Genomic DNA, 5000 nt, shown 5'->3' with positions numbered 1-5000 from the left:
AAGGATGTCACGCGACTAGTTAGCAGGCTAGAGTCTCGTTCGTTATCGGAATTAACCAGACAAATCGCTCCACCAACTAAGAACGGCCATGCACCACCACCCACCGAATCAAGAAAGAGCTATCAATCTGTCAATCCTTCCGGTGTCCGGGCCTGGTGAGGTTTCCCGTGTTGAGTCAAATTAAGCCGCAGGCTCCACTCCTGGTGGTGCCCTTCCGTCAATTCCTTTAAGTTTCAGCTTTGCAACCATACTTCCCCCGGAACCCAAAAGCTTTGGTTTCCCGGAGGCTGCCCGCCGAGTCATCGGAGGAACTGCGGCGGATCGCTGGCTGGCATCGTTTATGGTTAGAACTAGGGCGGTATCTGATCGCCTTCGAACCTCTAACTTTCGTTCTTGATTAATGAAAACATACTTGGCAAATGCTTTCGCTTCTGTTCGTCTTGCGACGATCCAAGAATTTCACCTCTAACGTCGCAATACGAATGCCCCCGCCTGTCCCTATTAATCATTACCTCGGGTTCCGAAAACCAACAAAATAGAACCGAGGTCCTATTCCATTATTCCATGCACACAGTATTCAGGCGGGCTTGCCTGCTTTAAGCACTCTAATTTGTTCAAAGTAAACGTGCCGGCCCACCGAGACACTCAATAAAGAGCACCCTGGTAGGATTTCAACGGGGTCCGCCTCGGGACGCACGAGCACGCACGAGGCGGTCGCACGCCTTCGGCTCGCCCCACCGGCAGGACGTCCCACGATACATGCCAGTTAAACACCGACGGGCGGTGAACCAACAGCGTGGGACACAAATCCAACTACGAGCTTTTTAACCGCAACAACTTTAATATACGCTATTGGAGCTGGAATTACCGCGGCTGCTGGCACCAGACTTGCCCTCCAATAGATACTCGTTAAAGGATTTAAAGTGTACTCATTCCGATTACGGGGCCTCGGATGAGTCCCGTATCGTTATTTTTCGTCACTACCTCCCCGTGCCGGGAGTGGGTAATTTGCGCGCCTGCTGCCTTCCTTGGATGTGGTAGCCGTTTCTCAGGCTCCCTCTCCGGAATCGAACCCTGATTCCCCGTTACCCGTTACAACCATGGTAGGCGCAGAACCTACCATCGACAGTTGATAAGGCAGACATTTGAAAGATGCGTCGCCGGTACGAGGACCGTGCGATCAGCCCAAAGTTATTCAGAGTCACCAAGGCAAACGGACCGGACGAGCCGACCGATTGGTTTTGATCTAATAAAAGCGTCCCTTCCATCTCTGGTCGGGACTCTGTTTGCATGTATTAGCTCTAGAATTACCACAGTTATCCAAGTAACGTGGGTACGATCTAAGGAACCATAACTGATTTAATGAGCCATTCGCGGTTTCACCTTAATGCGGCTTGTACTGAGACATGCATGGCTTAATCTTTGAGACAAGCATATGACTACTGGCAGGATCAACCAGGGAGCTGCGTCAACTAGAGCTGAGCAGCCGGCCGCCCGGGAGTGTGTCCCGGGGGCCCGCGCGAACACGCAAGCGTCCGCTCAATCATTCTGCAAACAGGAGGAGGCTGAGCTCCCCTGCACAATACACCTCGAAACCCTCTCAGGTCCCGGCGGCGCGCAGCGCCGTCCCAAGTACTTGGTCGGGTTCGAGAGAGGCGCAATCGCCCGGAGTTAGGCGAGTAGACGCTTTCTGTGCGACCACCCGTGCTCCCAACTGAGCTTGCCGCTGCCGACAGAGGCCCGGGAGCGTGCTGTCGTGGCATTGCCGGCGGGAGACAACACGCGCCACCTACGGTGACCGGCAGCTCCAACGCCAGCGCCACAGAAGGACAAAAGCCCCACTTGGGTGCCGAAGCGAACTCTCCCAGCACAGCGCACGCGCCAACACATCCGCACAGCTGCGATACAAACCACCAGCGAGAACCGCTGGGGCGACCGAGCAGCAGACGGCGTCGCGGCGCCGAGCGCCGGGCGGCGGCGCATCCTCAACGCACACAGTCCTCAATCGGACCAGCACACTGAAGATGTCCACCGCGCTTCGCACCGGGCCCGCGAGGACCTACTTTGGCCGCACGGCGCCGCGCGCAGGGTGCGCCGGCGCGCAGCTGCGACGCCTGCCGCGTCCGTCGGCCGGCGCGCCTGCCACTGGCCGCCCCCACCAGCCGGCTGTAGCGCGTGCGCCCACGCACCGCGCGGCCAGCACGCCGGGAGGCGCCCCCTCACCGGCCGGGGACGGTCCCACCCAGCCACCGCCGCGTATCGCTTCACACCCAGATGCCGTTCAGTTTCGTCGGCATGGTGGGTATCGCTGGAACAACCGGTTAGTACCTCAACCTATCGTCGCCATCACCGATTCACCCCTAGCGAGAACAACCGCACCACAACAGGTTACCATTTGTTCATTTGCGTAACTTCACCAGAAAACGCAGGCGTCCATCGCCATTTGCAACTTCAACGATTATTGCATGCCTGTGTCAGGTGTCACGCCACACTACGTCTGCCCACATACACGCAACAAAATGTGCACGCCTAGACAATACGTGGAAGGTGGCCCCCGTACGTATGCGATGTCCATTGCTCGAACGACTGTCAACCGGCCTCTGTAGCATGTCGCAGATATGGAACGCGGTGCACCATGCCATCACGGTGTGTGAGGAGAGACGACTAGGTCCGAATACATCAACAGACAGCTCATGCTGATCGCCATCCACGGCGTCCGTTCCTCCCACACGTCTCTATGGCGTACCACACTGCAATCCAGCTCTCATAGGGAGACGACACGTAGCTGCGTGCACAATATTTGCACTGTATGGTCCGCCGTTTTTGGGCGCAGTCGTTGTACGGTCACACATGTGCCACGATGTATCATTCAGTACATAAGGACGAATGTGCAGTACAGATTGTGGTTTACGCGTACGACATTAGCGGACAGTTGACACAGGCCGCACCACAACGTAGCCTGAGTACGTCGCATGCGAAGGGCATTGAACATGCAAAGTTCTCACCAACCAGCTTGCGAAGGCAGGGGGCAAGGTGGGGACGTGGGGAGGGGCGGCATGTACGTCCTGCTGCCATCCACATTACAGTGTACAGCAGGAGCATGTGGAAAGTGAGCAAGACTTGCAAGGTGTTTAACATGAAGCGATACACAGGGGAGCGGGCAGTGCGAGTAGCGAACTATATTGCGAGGGTTGCGGGTGGGCAACACTACACTAATTGAACGAGTCGTATAACAATTACAGAGCAGGTTTAGGCGACAACGTGGGTTACGTTAGGGGACAACGTGGGTTACGTTAGGGGACAACGTGGGTTAGGTTAGGGGACAACGTGGGTTAGGTTAAGGTACAACGTGGGTTAGGTTAAGGCACAACGTGGGTTAGGTTAAGGCACAACGTGGGTTAGGTTAAGGCACAACGTGGGTTAGGTTAAGGCACAACGTGGGTTAGGTTAAGGTACAACATGGGTTAGGTTAAGGTACAACATGGGTTAGGTTAAGGTACAACATGGGTTAGGTTAAGGTACAACATGGGTTAGGTTAAGGTACAACATGGGTTAGGTTAAGGCACAACATAGGTTAGGTTAAGGCACAACATAGGTTAGGTTAAGGCACAACATAGGTTAGGTTAAGGCACAACATAGGTTAGGTTAAGGCACAACATAGGTTAGGTTAAGGCACAACATAGGTTAGGTTAGGTTAGGTTAGGTTACACGTTGTTGTAAGGAAAGGTGTAAGGGGGGGGAGCAGGTTCGTTGATAGTGATTATAGTAAGTGAATGCTTGTGACATGATCAGATTTGTCACGTCAGGATGCACCTTTGGCTTATTAGAGGCGGCGCTCCAATTCTATGCTTGTGTCAGACCTGTGTCTTTGACTCATGTCATTGTTTGTGCGCTGTGACAGGAGGTACTATTGTGATGTTGGGTGCACCGTTGTATAGGACATGTGTGGGTATTGGTGCCTTATCTGCGCAATGGTGGATGTCGAAAGGGGGGGATATTCTATTTTCCGCATGGACCTCCTGGTCTGGTTGTGATAGTGTGGATTGTGTAATGTGGCGGAGAGGATGCACTGGATGTTGTTCCATGCTGGTGCTTACATATTGTATGTGCGCCCGTTAGAAGCAGAGAGTGGTGCGTGATGAGAGTGTCTGGCTGACGTGTGGTTCCCATTGTGGGCACACTCTTTCAGCATGTATACGGACAGTTGTATATATATTCTGTAATTTGATGGCTCTGCATTGATTACTAATCAGCGCCGTGTGTACGGGTAATCTGGTTCCAGTCCAAAATGTTCCATCTGTGTACATTAGTGACAAAGACTCCCCCCATGCAGTGGGGCTCGGTCTGTTATAACTCTTCCGCGTAATATATTTGCCCCACGTTTTTGCGACTGCGAGTGCGAGTGCGAGTGCAACGCGCATGGGGACCGACATGCTGATGGCTCGGTATCGGACGCCGTACAGTGAGCAACGCGATCGCGTCTCTCGCTCGTAAGTGGTACAGGTCGCGGCTCATGTATACGGACAGCGGGAATGTCGCATATTGGAAATAACTCTTCATGAAACGCAAGTTATAGGGGTGGATTGCACTTTACGAGTGCGGGAAACGTCCGCCGTTCATCCGCTGGAGGTGCGAGTTTGGCGGTTGGGGTGGTCCACGAACGGGTGCGGGTGGAGTCATTGCCGGTCCACGGCTTCGTGCGGCAGAGCCACTGGAGAATGGGTGCTATGGTCGACAGAGGCTGCAGGCTTTGTGGGTGGCGTCGAAAGGCGGGCACTGTGGCGCCATCGCTGTCTTAGTCGGCTTGGCGTCTCATAGATGGCGGTAGCGCCGTTGCAGGAGGTCATGTTGCGGGAGACCTACAGATGGCGGTATGTTTTGTGGTGCGGACGTAGTGTTGTCCGATGCGCATAGATGGCGGTATTGCATGTGGTGTCGCCCTATTTTCACAGATGGCGATACTGTTTTGCCGGCATGGGTGGCGTAGTTCCGTCGGATCC

At 54.4% G+C, this 5000-nt stretch overlaps 1 non-coding gene across 1 annotated transcript in view; it reads right to left on the bottom strand.

The window, feature by feature from the left end:
- Window positions 1–1462, bottom strand: part of LOC124745497 — a 1909-nt gene extending 447 nt beyond the window's left edge. The window contains exon 1 of the ribosomal RNA XR_007011039.1: window positions 1–1462. This exon is cut by the window's left edge and continues 447 nt beyond it. This is a non-coding gene — a ribosomal RNA (small subunit ribosomal RNA).
- Window positions 1463–5000: the final 3538 nt, after the last annotated feature.

This window comes from Schistocerca piceifrons, unplaced genomic scaffold (genome assembly GCF_021461385.2).
Source record: "Schistocerca piceifrons isolate TAMUIC-IGC-003096 unplaced genomic scaffold, iqSchPice1.1 HiC_scaffold_322, whole genome shotgun sequence".
Taxonomy (NCBI): Eukaryota; Metazoa; Arthropoda; class Insecta; order Orthoptera; family Acrididae; genus Schistocerca; species Schistocerca piceifrons.
This window is presented reverse-complemented; position numbering and strand designations above follow the sequence as displayed.